Source organism: Pseudophryne corroboree (genome assembly GCF_028390025.1).
Source record: "Pseudophryne corroboree isolate aPseCor3 chromosome 3 unlocalized genomic scaffold, aPseCor3.hap2 SUPER_3_unloc_82, whole genome shotgun sequence".
NCBI lineage: Eukaryota > Metazoa > Chordata > Amphibia > Anura > Myobatrachidae > Pseudophryne > Pseudophryne corroboree.
Genome location: NW_026967577.1, coordinates 309,143 through 323,598, shown reverse-complemented (window position 1 = coordinate 323,598; position 14,456 = coordinate 309,143). Strand labels below are relative to the sequence as shown.

Here is a 14,456-nt window from a genome sequence, read left to right as displayed (position 1 = left end):
TCTTACTGACCTATAGTTTCCTACAGTATTGTTTTACTGACCTATAGTTTCCTTCCATATTGTCTTACTGACCTATAGTTTCTTACTGTATTCTCACTAACCTATAGTTTCCTACTGTATTGTCTTACTGACCTATAGTTTCTTCTGTATTGTCTTACTGACCTAGTTTCCTACTGTATTGTCTTACTGATCTATAGTTTCTTACTGTATTGTCTTACTGACCTACAGTTTCCTACTGTATTGTCTTACTGGCCTATAGTTTCCTTCTGTATGGTCTTACTGACCTATAGTTTCTTACTGTATTGTCTTACTGACCAAGTTGCCTTCTGCATTGTCTTACTGACCTATAGTCTCCTTCTATATTGTCTTACTGACCTATAGTTTCCTACTGTATTACTGTCTTACTGACCTATAGTTTCCTACTGTCTTACTGACCTATAGTTTCCTTCTGTGTTGTCTTACGGACCTATAATTTCCTACTGTATTGTCTTACTGACCTATAGTTTCCTACTGTATTGTCTTACTGACCTATAGCTTCCTACTGTATTGTCTTACTGACCTATAGTTTCCTTCTGTATTGTCTTACTGACTTAAAGTTTCTTCTGTATTGTCTTACTGATCTATAGTTTCTTATTGTATTGTCTTACTGATATATAGTGGCTTACTGTAGTCTTGCTGACCTATAGTTTCTTCTGTATTGTCTTACTGACCTATAGTTTTCTTCTGTAATGTCTTCCTGACCTATAATTTCTTCTGTATTGTTTTACTGACCTATAGTTTCTTCTGTATTGTCTTACAGACCTATAGTATCTGTATTGTCTTACAGACCTATAGTTTTCTATATATCCCTCAGTTTAGAAAATTTGAGCGAGAGAACAGGACATGATACTATAGCACATGGCAAGGAACCGAACCGTACAACATATCAAACAGTCCAGTGTCCACTAGAGGATTCAGAGAAATGGATTTATCGGTAAGTACCAAAATCCTTTTTTCTCTTTCATCAACTAGGGGACACTGGAGTCCTGTACAGTAGGGGACGTCCCAAAGTTTCCCCCAGGGAGGGAGTGCTATCGGTGGCCTGCAAAACTAAACGTCCGAACTTAACGAGTCTCCGGACGCAAAGGTATCAAACTTGTAAAATTTCGCGAACGTGTGGGCTGAGGACCACGTCGCCGCTCTGCAAAGTTGAGTAGTGGAAACACCTCTGGCAGCCGCCCATGAGGCACCCACTGATCTGGTGGTATGAGCACCCGTCTGAACCGGAACCTGTTTGCCACAGGAAATATAAGCTTGCCGAATGGTAAGTCGAATCCATCTAGACAAAGGCTGCTTAGATGCTGGCCAGCCCTTCTTTGGCCCATCATAAAGAACAAACAATGGTCCGACTTTCTGAAGGAAGACGTAACTTGTACGTATACCCGTAAAGTTCGGACAACATCCAAGGACACTTCCCCATCTGCGAGACCCTGAAAAGATGGGACCACAATTGGCTGATTTACGTGAAATCCCGAAACCAACCTTAGGAAGGAAACCTGCTCTTGTACGGAGTTCTGCCCTGTCCTCATGAAACATTCGAAGGACTCTTACACGATAAGGCTCCCAACTCAGAAACCCGTCTGGCCGAAACCAAGGCAAGCAATAACGTGACCTTCCAAAAGAGATATTTCAGGTCTGTTCTTGCTAACGGCTCAAAAGTTGGAGATCTCAAAAATTCCAACACCAAATTTAAGTCCCATGGTGCAGTGGTAGGACGAAAAGGGGGTTGTATCCTCAGAACTCCCTGTAAAAAGGTTTGAACCCCTGACAAGCATGCTAACTGCTTGTTGAAATAGGATGGAGAGAGACAAAATTTGAACCTTCAGAGAGCCCAGACTCAGTCCTACATCTAGACCGGCCTGAAGGAAAAGTAGAAGTCTGGATAAGTGGAAGTTCGTCGAATTCCACCCACGTTCTTGACACCAGTCCATGTACCACTTCCAAATCCTGTAGTAGTGCATGGCTGTGACAGGCTTCCTAGCGGCAAACATCGTAGGAATGGCCGTTCTTGGTATCCCTCTGTTTCTTAAGATCCGGGTTTCAATAGCCACGCCGTTAAATGCAGCCTGTGCAGGTCTGGGTGTTGGAACAGTCCCTGAGATAGCAGGTCCTCCCTCTGAGGTAACCGCCAAGGATCTTCCACTAGTAACCCTCGCAGGTCTGAGTACCAACTCCTGCGGGGCTAATCTAGTGCGATTAGAAATGCCCACACTCGTTCTCGTTTCAACCGTTTCAGAACCCTGGGTATGAGTGGGAAAGGTGGAAAAATGTAAACCCTCCTGTAACACCAAGGAAGTGTTAATGCGTCCACTCCTTCTGCTGCTGGATCTTTTGTCCTGGACACATATCTGGGCAGCTGATAGTTTTGCCAAGACGCCATTAGATTGACTTGAGGTAGACCCCATCTCCTCACCACCATGTCGAAAATCCGTGGATGTAGGCACCACTCTCCCGGATGCATGCCCTGGCGGCCGAGATAATATGCTTCCCAGTTTTCCACACATGGAATGAACACTGCCGAGAGGATGATGTTTCACCTTTCTGCCCACAACAAGATCTTTGTGGCTTCTTTTAACGCCATCCTGCTCTTTGTTCCTCCTTGATGGTTTATGTAAGCCGTCATCGTGACATTGTCCGACTGTATCTTTAAGTGTTGACCCATGACTAGGTCTGCGGCTAAGAGAAGCGCATTGTAAACTGCTCTCAGTTGGAGAATGTTTATGGGTAGGCTGCTCTCCTGTAACGTCCATCCTTTATGTCCATGGATACCATGACCCCTCCATGTTCTAAACCCACAATAACTGACTGGATTTATTCCATCTTGAATCTGCAAACCGGTAGGAATTTGTACCACTAGGACGGCACCCCAACCTCTGAGACTGGCATCCGTTGTCAGGATCCTCCAATCCCAAATGCCGAATCTCTTGCCTGCTGCGAGATTCTTGTGCAACGACCACCAAATCAAGTAGGTTCGTATGCGTGGTGGAAGCTGGATTCTTCAATGTAGAAGCCAGTGCGAACCTGCTCCCTGAGCAATGAGTTTCATCTGGAATGGTCAGGAATGAAGTCCTCCGTACCGGAGAGCTGCGAATGACGCCACCCTCTTCTCGAGAAGTAGCACAGAGGTGTAGAGAACCCATCTGTGTTCTTAGTACCTGAGCCACTAACCTCTGTGGGTCCTGGATCTAGTTCTCTGGTAGGAATACTCTTAATTGTATCGTGTCCAAGATGAGACCGAGGAAATTAATCCGTTGAGTTGGCATGAAGTTGGATTTCTGGAAGTTCACAATCCACCCATGTTGAATGAGAAATTGATGAGATGTCTGAGCATCCTCTATCAGCTGTTTCTGAGATGAGGCCTTGATCGGTAGATCGTCTAGATAAGGTATGATCATGACCCCTGTCTCAATCCTGTCACCACTATTGCTATGATCTTTATAAAGATTCTTGGGGCTGATGATAGACCGAATGGCAGGGCCCTGATTCGGTAGTGATCCCACACCGGTGCAAATCTTAAGTAAGCTTGGTGAGGGGTCCAAATCGGGATATGAAGGTATTTTGCACTACCAAAAGTTTTGAATAAAATCCACTTCCTCATTGAGGATCTGGGACTGGTGACTTAACCCTTTGTATGCAGGAGTCTTTGAATTTGCCTCCTGTAAACACTCCTGCTCACAACGGGCACCTAGGCCCTCGCGCTGCAAATAAATGGACTGTGCGGACGCTCTTGTAATTATCCTGTAACCCTGGGAAATATCTTGTTGACCCAGACGTCTGGTGATGTTTTGGCCCAGGCGTCCCGAAAACCTTCCAACTCTGCGCCCCCCAAGGGGGACCCCAGGTGAGCAGGGAAACCGTCATGCCACGGGTTTGTCAGCAGGTCTGTCCTGCTTTTCTGGTGTCGACTATGAACGACCTCTACCTCTGGTTCCACGAGTCTGTTGCTCCAAAACCTCTTCTGGCTCGGTACGACAGCGATCCAATGAATTTAAACACTGGTCCCGAGCAACCTCCTCTAACGTGTGACGTGGTGCTCGAGTAAGAAGTAGGTAGAAAGGTGGATGTCACTGCAGTTGCCTGCGAAATCCACTTGTCTAACTCATCAAACATCATCTAACCCCCAAATGGAATAGCCTCTACTCTCTATAAAAGAAGGGGAGCGGCGGAGGAGCTGCGCTGCTAGCCTACCAGGGCTTAAGTTATAAGGCAGCAGCGTATGAGAAGCCCTCGTACTAGCACCGAAGGCGGGAGGAAGCGTGTGGGGGATATAGCCCGGGTCCCGGTGAGTGCAGGGGAAGCTGCGGCTGCTAGCCGCGAGAGATATGTCGTTTCAGCGGGCGGCGGGAGGGGATGCTCTTTTCAAGCACCCCGCTGTGTGTTTAAGAGGCGGCGGTATACGCTGCCGCTGACAGCCGCGCTGTGTCTCCCTCAGCCCTCCGTCTGTAGAGGAAGGAGGGGCGGGCGGGGGAGCTGACATGAAGCGGGAGTGTATAGCCGGCCAGGGAGTGTTTTAGACCGTTTGTTCTGTCCCAGCGCCAGCGGAAGGAGGGGGGCGGCGGGGAAGCTGCGCTGCTGAGTCCCAGGGCTTAGAGCCAGAAGGTAGCAGCAATGTGTGCGGTCCGCGGGAGGATGTCTGTCAAACTGCCTCCTGGATCCATGAAGAAGCTATGGTTACCGTAAGTGTAACTAGGGCCCCTTTACAACCAGTACTCACTGCTGACTCTGTGCTCCGGATTTTCTGAGGAGAGATGCAGATCCCCTTTAGTAGGGATCATTGTCTCTCTATTCTGAAGACTTTCGTCCCCCTTTACATTAGGGTAACTCAGTCTCAGTACTGAAATGGAGCAGGAGCTTCCTTCTTGTGCTTGTACCTCCTTGGCACAATTTTTCAAACTGAGGGATGTGAAGGGGGAGGAGCCGGCTGTGCAGACAATGCTAATTTTTAGATTGTGCCACACCTCCGGTTGCAAGCTTCACATCCCTACTGTATAAGACTCCAGTGTCCCCTAGTGGATGAAAGAGAAAGGAGGTTTACTTCTTTCTTTCCCGACCGCTCTTCTATGCAGAAGGGAAATATCTGCTGTTTATTGAGAGATGCTCCCTGTAAGGAATATAGAAATTTGCCACTTGTAGCTGAACTTGCAAAAGACCCCTCCCAATTTACATCAGTTAAATTAAAGTCTCCCATGATTATGACTTCTCCCTTTAAAGCCATTTTAGTGATGTCCAACAATAGATTCCTGTCCAAATCCTGCCCCTGGCCAGGTGGTCTACAGATCACCCCAATGCGAATAATGTCCTTTTCCACGGTTTCTGTGGTGACCCAAAGGGCCTCAGATTTGTCTTCAATGTTTTGTATTAATTGAAGTAGCATTTATGCTTTTTCCCCCACATACATTGCTACCCTTCCTCCTATACTGACCATTCTATCCTTCCTAAATAAATTGTATCCTGGTATAGCTATGGCCCAGTCATGATTCTCATTGCACCATGACTCTGTAATTGCCACAATATCCAGGTTATCCCTGGTTATTATCACAATTAGCTCTGGAATTTTGTCTCCTAAGCTCCTAGCATTTGCACACATAGCTTTAAGAATTATGTCTGTGCATCTGTTATTAGTAGCCATGTCCAGACAGTACAAAATAAATGACAAGTTTAAAGTTGAAATTACCTGTTTGGTGATGTTGCTCAGTATTTGGTATTTGTTTTTTTAACTAATCAGGAATCACACTCTGTCCTTTACACCACGACTACACCTCGCTAAATGTAAAGATATAGTAAACCTGACCACAAATGGCCAAATAGGTGTACTATATACAAGGAATTATTTAATACCTGCATCATCTAACAAAATGAAGGTTATTTAATAAAAGGTTGCTAAACTGAGAAATTTAGATCCCATACAAATTAGACGCTCCACAAAAAAACACAATACTACTTATATATGATCCCTAAATATAAACTTCTGCTTGTTACTTTTAATAACACTATAGTGATGTTTGTAATAACTCTCTTCATGTGATGTTTGTCATGGATAACCTTGTGTTATAAATACCCAACTGAGAACAGGGCTGATGGCGGAGGAGGGTGTAGAATAAAAGATTGCTGTAGTGACTGAGCAATGAGAATATGTGACTTCTGTAATAAGTGTTTATTACTCACCTGTGCTGATATCTGTAGGGATCTCCTCCTCCTTACACTGCTGATCACCCCTCACATACGTCTCCTCTTCTCCCCCTGTATCTTCTGCCTTCATATCAGTCACATACGTCTCTTCTTCTCCCTCTGTATCTTCTGCCTTCATATCAGTCACATACGTCTCTTCTTCTCCCTCTATATCTTCTGTCTTCATATCAGTCACATACGTCTCTTCTTCTCCCTCTATATCTTCTGCCTTTATATCAGTCACATACGTCTCTTCTTCTCCCTCTATATCTTCTTCCTTTATATCAGTCACATACGTCTCTTCTTCTCCCTCTATATCTTCTGCCTTCATATCAGTCACATACGTCTCTTCTTCTCCCTCTATATCTTCTTCCTTTATATCAGTCACATACGTCTCTTCTTCTCCCTCTATATCTTCTGCCTTCATATCAGTCACATACGTCTCTTCTTCTCCCTCTAGATCTTCTGCCTTTATATCAGTCACATACGTCTCTTCTTCTCCCTCTATATCTTCTGTCTTCATATCAGTCACATACGTCTCTTCTTCTCCCTCTATATCTTCTGATTTCATATCAATCACATAGGTCTCTTCTTCTCCCTCTATATCTTCTGCCTTTATACAAGAAAGACGTTCTACCTAAATAACCCAAAAAATACAATGGCATTTGCATATTGTTTGATTAAATTGAGGTGAAACAGTATAATATTAATGTATTATATGCACACAGCTTCTCTGAACATCATATAGTGACAATCACTTTGGTGTATTGGATGAGACCCTAAATCCCACCTACCTGATCCTCCTGTGGGATCCTGTGATTCTCCTCTGTACAGTCCTGGGAATACAGAGGACGGGGACATCTCTCTGGGGTATCTCTGTTACTGGGTCCATCTGTAGGAGACACACAGTGACTGAGTACAGTGTATATATGTGATTATCAGATGATGTGTGTAAATAGGGGGCCCCCATACCTGCTCTCCCATGTACAATACATGACAGTCTCCTCTTACCCAGTGATGTGAGGGGCCGGTGATTCTCCATCATCACGTCCTTGTACAGACCCCTGTGCTCCTCTATATACTCCCCCTCCTGCATGGAGACATAGTGACATCCTGACACCTAATAGACACCTGACACATACAGTGATAGTTATCACACAGACACGTCCCCTGGTGTTACTGTATAATGTCTCATTCCCAGCAGTCACCTCTCCAGTCATCACCCAGACACACCCCCAGGTGTTACTGTATAATGCCCCATTCCCAGCAGTCACCTCTCCGATCATCACCCAGACCACATTCCCCGGTGTTACTGTATAATGCCCCATTCCCAGCAGTCACCTCTCCAGTCATCACCCAGACACCCCCCCCCCCCCCCCGGTGTTACTGTATAATGCCCCATTCCCAGCAGTCACCTCTCCAATCATCACCCAGACACATCCCCCGGTGTTACTGTATAATGTCCCATTCCCAGCAGTCACCTCTCCAGTCATCACCCAGACACGTCCCCTGGTGTTACTGTATAATGCCCCATTCCCAGCAGTCACCTCTCCAGTCATCACCCAGACACATCCCCTGGTGTTACTGTATAATGCCCCATTCCCAGCAGTCACCTCTCCAGTTATCACCCAGACATGTCCCCCGGTGTTACTGTATAATAACCCCATTCCCGGCAGTCACCTCTCCAGTCACCACCCAGATACATCCCCTGATGTTACTATATAATCCCCCATTCCCAGCAGTCACCTCTCCAGTCATCACCCAGACACATTCACTGGTGTTACTGTATAATGCCCCATTCCCAGCAGTCACCTCACCAGTCATCACCCAGACACATCCCCCGGTGTTACTGTATAATGCCCCATTCCCAGCAGTCACCTCTCCAGTCATCACCCAGACACATCCCCCGGTGCTACTGTACTCCCAAGTCTCCTCAGACCCCAGTCATGTTCCTGTATTATTACTATAGATAGAAGTGACGTTATTGTGACGCTCCCAGATCCCCTCACCTCGCCAGTAATGTCCCTGTATTATTACTATAGATATGTGATGTCACTGTGACATTCCCAGATCCTATCACCTCCCAGTCATGTCCCTGTATTATTACTATGGATATAAGTGACGTCACTGTGACACTCCCAGTTCCCCTCACCTCACCAGTCATGTCCCTGTATTATTACTATAGATATAAGTGACGTCTCCCAGTTCCCCTCACCTCGCCAGTCATGTCCCTGTATTATTACTATAAATATAAGTGACGTCTCCCAGTTCCCCTCACCTCCCCAGTCATGGCCCTGTATTATTACTACAGATATGTGATGTTACTGTGACATTCCCAGATCCCCTCACCTCCCCAGTCATGTCTCTGTATTATTACTATATATATAAGTGATGTCACTGTGACATTCCTAGATCCCCTCACCTCCTCAGTCATGTCCCTGTATTATTACTATAGATATGTGACGTCACTGTGACGATCTCAGATACCGTCACCTCCCCAGTCATGTTCCTGTATTATTACTAGAGATATAAGTGATGTCACTGTTACACTCCCAGATCCCCTCTCCTCCCCAGTCATGTTCCTGTATTATAACTATAGATATAAGTGATGTCACTGTGACACTCCCAGATCCCCTCACCTCCCCAGTCATGTCCCTGTATTATTACTATAGACATAAGTGATGTCACTGTGACGCTCCCAGATCCCCTCACCTCCCCAGTCATGTCCCTGTATTAGTACTATAGATATAAGTGATGTCACTGTGACGCTCCCAGATCCCCTCACCTCCCCAGTCATGTCCCGGTATTATTACGATAGATATAAGTGATGTCACTGTGACGCTCCCAGGTGTGTGATATACATTTGCTTCATACTGAGCAGTATTTTCAATCCCCACAATTACATATAATAAAATTAATAATAACAATAATAACAATAATAATAATAACGACACTAAAGGCTGCACCCCAGTATAAAAATAATAACGGATGTCTTTAAAAGCAGGACGCCTCAGGCCATTCCTCCAGTATTGTAGGACATCACCACCACTCCCAATGTATAATAATAATACCAGGACACCACAAGCTGCTGTTCCTGTATAATAATAACAACCGTACACAAAAACCTGCTCCCCCTGTAAAACACTAATAACAACAGGACACCACAGGCCGCTCCCTCTGTATAATAATAATAATAATAACAACAACAGGACACCATAGGCCGCTCCCCCTGTATAATAATAATAACAAGACACCACTGGCCGCTCTCCCTGTATAATAATAACAACAACAACAACAACAGGACACCACAGGCTGCTCCCCCTGTATAATAACAATAACAGGACACCACAGGCTGCTCCCTCTGTATAATAATAACAACAACAACAACAGGACACCACAGGCCGCTCCCTCTGTATAATAATAACAACAGGACACCATAGGCTGCTACCCCTGTATAATAATAACAACATGACAACACAGGCTGCTCCCCATGTATAGTAATAATAACAGGACACCACAGGCTACTCACCCTGTATAATAATAATAATAATAATAATAATAATATCAGGACACCACAGGCTGCTCACCCTGTATAGTAATAATAACAGGACACCACAAGCTGCTCCCCCTGTATAATAATAATAACAGGACATCACAGGCTGCTCCCCCTGTATAATAATAATAACAGGACACCACAGGCTGCTCCACCTGTATAATAATAATAACAACAGGACACCACAGGCTACTCCCCCTGTATAGTAAGACGCCATTACCTGATCTCCACGGACACTGGGAGGCTGCAACAGTCGATGAAAATTCACTTCCTGTATGTGGAACGCAAAGTCCGGAAGTAAGGTGGAACGCACAGTCCGGAAGTAGGGCATGATTGGCACAGGCTGCTTACTGGTTACTGGCCCCTCCCCTCCTTCACCCCGCCCACAGCCCTGCCCTCTGTAACGATTATTACTATACATGTCCTCAGTGCAGTAGGCCGGCGGCCATTTTCTTGTAGACCAGTCCGGCAGCAGCAATAGGTTCCCTGGCCGTGTAGTGACGTCAGGAGCGGCGGCCATTTTCCCCTGGTCTGAGCTCCTCCTTCCTTCTATCATTCCCACAAGGCAGCAGGAGCAGAGAGCAGCCATTGCTGTGTCTGGCAGCAGGTAATGATATTATTATTATTATTCTATAGGCTGAGCAGCTCTGGTGTCAGGTTCTGTACTACAGGGGGAGCAGCCTCTGGTGCCATGTTATAGTGCAGCTGGAGCAGCCTCTGGTGCTGCATTATCCCTGTACAGGTGGCTGACACTCTAGTGTCCTATTACCGTAATACAGGTGGCGCAGACCCCGCCGTTACCCTAATACAGGTGGCGCAGACCCCGCCGTTACCGTAATACAGGTGGCGCATATCCCGCCGTTACTGTAATACAGGTGGCGCAGACCCCGCCGTTACTGTAATGCAGGTGGCGCAGACCCCGCCGTTACCGTAATACAGGTGGCGCAAACCCGGCCGTTACCATAATACAGGTGGCGCAGACCCCGCCGTTACCGTAATACAGGTGGCGCAGAGCCCGCCGTTACCGTAATACAGGTGGTGCAGGCCCCGCCGTTACCGTAATACAGGTGGCGCAGACCCCGCCGTTACCGCAATACAGGTGGCGCAGACCCCGCCGTTACCGTAATACAGGTGGCGCAGGCCCCGTCGTTACCGTAATGCAGGTGGAGCAGACCCCGCCGTTACCGTAATACAGGTGGCGCAGACCCCGCCGTTACCGTAATACAGGTGGCGCAGACCCCGCCGTTACCGTAATACAGGTGGAGCAGACCCCACCGTTACTGTAATACAGGTGGCGCAGACCCCGCCGTTACCGTAATTCTATACATATAATGGCATTGTACTATACAGGGGAGCGCTATGTGTTGTCCTACTCTACAGGGGGAGCGACCTGTGTTGCCCTTTTATACAGGTGGAGGTGCCTGTGGTGTCTTGTTACTATTATTATATAGGGTGAGCGGCATGTATTGTCTTTCTATACAGAAGGGGTGGCCTGTGTTGTCATAATATACAGGGGTAGCATCCTGTGCTGTCATAGTAATACAGGAGGAGCGTCCTGTGTTATCATTATATACAGGGGGAGCGGCCTGTGTTGTCATAATATACAGGGGTAGCGTCCTGTACTGTCATAATATACAGGGGTAGCATCCTGTGTTATCATTATATACAAGGGGAGCGGCCTGTGTTGTCATAATATACTAGGGTAGCTTTCTTTGCTGTCATAGTATACAGGTGTAGTATCCTGTGCTGTCATTATATACAGGGGGAGCGGCCTGTGTTGTCATAATATACAGGAGTAGCATCCTGTGCTGTCATAGTATACAGGGGGAGCGGCCTGTGTTGTCATAATATACAGGGGTAGCATCCTGTGCTGTCATAGTATACAGGGGGAGTGGCCTTTGTTGTCATAATACACAGGGGGAGCGACCTGTGTTGTCATAATGTACAGGGGTAGCTTCCTTTGCTGTCATAGTATACAGGGGTAGCATCCTGTGCTGTCATAGTATACAGGGGGAGTGGCCTGTGTTGTCATAGTGTACAGGGGTAGCATCCTGTGCTGTCATAGTATACAGGGGGAGTGGCCTGTGTTGTCATAATATACAGGGGTAGCATCCAGTGCTGTCATAGTATACAGGGGGAGCGACCTGTGTTGTCATAATATACAGGGGTAGCGGCCTGGGTTGTCATAATATACAGGGGGAGCGGCCTGTGTTGTCATAATATACAGGGGGAGCGGCCTGTGCTGTCATAGTATACAGGAGGAGCGGCCTGTGTTGTCATAATATACAGGGGGAGCGTCCTGTGCTGTCATAGTATACAGGGGAAGTGTCCTGTGTTGTCATAATATACAGGGGTAGCATCCTGTGTTGTCATAATATACAGGTGTAACATCCTGTGCTGTCATAGTATACAGAAGGAGTGTCCTATGTTGTCATAATATACAGGGGGAGCGTCCTGTGCTGTCATAGTATACAGGGGGAGCAGCCTGTGTTGTCATAATATACAGGGGTAACATCCTGTGCTGTCATAGTATACAGGGGGAGTGTCCTGTGTTGCCGTAATATACAAGAGGAGCGGCCTGTGTTGTCATAATATGCAGGGGTAGCATCAGTGGTCGAAGTGGAAATTTTTAAATGGGGGTATGCAAAAGTCAAGGACTCAATCATGCGCTCGCGCTCCAGAAAAGGGGGCGTGGTCACTTAAAAGGGAGCATGTCTAGTGTAGTAGAACCCCTTATATTATCTAGTACTGGTGCCCCTTTCACCTTATAGCACACGGTACGAGCTGAAATTCACATTGTACTGAATGAGCTGAAATTGTGACAGCAGGGACAGCAAGAGTGACGATAGGGAGAGAGAGTGACGACAGGGAGAGAGAGTGACGACAGTGACAGCAGAGAGAAAGAGAGTGACAGCAGGGAGAGAGTGACAGTAACGACAGGGAGAGAGGGTGACAGCAGGGGAACATAACCTGACTCATTTGTCCTGGCGGCGGCGGTGAGCTAGCACGGCACTCTACACAACCGCCGACCGCCGAGCAGGGACGGGAGCAACATGTGCAGCAGGATGGCCATTTCCCTCGCCTCCTGCTGCACTTTCATTTCCGGGTCAGTGGAAGAAGTGGCGGTATACCATACCGCTGTATACCGCCCCACTTCAACCACTGGGTAGCATCCTGTGTTGTCATAGTATACAAGGGGAGCAGCCTGTGTTGTCATAATATACAGGAGGAGCGCCTGTGTTGTCATAATATACAGGGTAAGCGGCCTGTATTGTCATAATATACAGGGGTAGCATCCTGTGCTGTCATAATATACAGGGTGAGCGGCCTGTGTTGTCATAATATACAGGGGTAGCATCCTGTGCTGTCATAGTATACAGGAGGAGCGTCCTGTGTTATCATTATATACAGGGGGAGCGGCCTGTGTTGTCATAATATACAGGGGTAGAGTCCTGTACTGTCATAATATACAGGGGTAGCATCCTGTGTTATCATTATATACAAGGGGAGCGGCCTGTGTTGTCATAATATACAAGGGTAGCTTTCTTTGCTGTCATAGTATACAGGTGTATCCTGTGCTGTCATTATATACAGGGGGAGCGGCCTGTGTTGTCATAATATACAGGAGTAGCATCCTGTGCTGTCATAGTATACAGGGGAAGCGGCCTGTGTTGTCATAATATACAGGGGTAGCATCCTGTGCTGTCATAGTATACAGGGGGAGTGGCCTTTGTTGTCATAATACACAGGGGGAGCGACCTGTGTTGTCATAATATACAGGGGTAGCTTCCTTTGCTGTCATAGTATACAGGGGTAGCATCCTGTGCTGTCATAGTATACAGGGGGAGTGGCCTGTGTTGTCATAGTGTACAGGGGTAGCATCCTGTGCTGTCATAGAATACAGGGGGAGTGGCCTGTGTTGTCATAGTGTACAGGGGTAGCATCCTGTGCTGTCATAGTATACAGGGGGAGTGGCCTGTGTTGTCATAATATACAGGGGTAGCATCCAGTGCTGTCATAGTATACAGGGGGAGCGACCTGTGTTGTCATAATATACAGGGGTAGCGGCCTGGGTTGTCATAATATACAGGGGGAGCGGCCTGTGTTGTCATAATATACAGGGGGAGCGGCCTGTGCTGTCATAGTATACAGGAGGAGCGGCCTGTGTTGTCATAATATACAGGGGGAGCGTCCTGTGCTGTCATAGTATACAGGGGAAGTGTCCTGTGTTGTCATAATATACAGGGGTAGCATCCTGTGTTGTCATAGTATACAGGTGTAACATCCTGTGCTGTCATAGTATACAGAAGGAGTGTCCTATGTTGTCATAATATACAGGGGGAGCGTCCTGTGCTGTCATAGTATACAGGGGGAGCAGCCTGTGTTGTCATAATATACAGGGGTAACATCCTGTGCTGTCATAGTATATAGGGGCAGTGTCCTGTGTTGCCGTAATATACAAGAGGAGCGGCCTGTGTTGTCATAATATACAGGGGTAGCATCAGTGGTCGAAGTGGAAATTTTTAAATGGGGGTATGCAAAAGTCAAGGACTCAATCATGCGCGCGCTCGCGCTCCAGAAAAGGGGGCGTGGTCACTTAAAAGGGAGCATGTCTAGTGTAGTAGAACCCCTTATATTATCTAGTACTGGTGCCCCTTTCACCTTATAGCACACGGTACAAGCCGAAATTCACATT

General features: G+C 46.8%; 2 protein-coding genes across 3 annotated transcripts in view; both read left to right on the top strand.

The window, feature by feature from the left end:
• Positions 1 to 10,296: 10,296 nt before the first annotated feature.
• LOC134984809 (oocyte zinc finger protein XlCOF6-like) overlaps positions 10,297 to 14,456 on the top strand; it is a 41,768-nt gene continuing 37,608 nt past the window's right edge. For both annotated transcript variants that reach the window (XM_063950292.1, XM_063950291.1), the window contains exon 1: positions 10,297 to 10,367. The gene's annotated coding sequence lies outside the window, so the exon portion shown is untranslated. The remainder of the gene's footprint in view (positions 10,368 to 14,456) is intronic.
• The window catches only part of LOC134984807 (oocyte zinc finger protein XlCOF6-like), a 121,533-nt gene continuing 117,398 nt past the window's right edge, over positions 10,322 to 14,456 (top strand). Inside the window, exon 1 of the mRNA XM_063950289.1 lies at positions 10,322 to 10,367. The gene's annotated coding sequence lies outside the window, so the exon portion shown is untranslated. The remainder of the gene's footprint in view (positions 10,368 to 14,456) is intronic.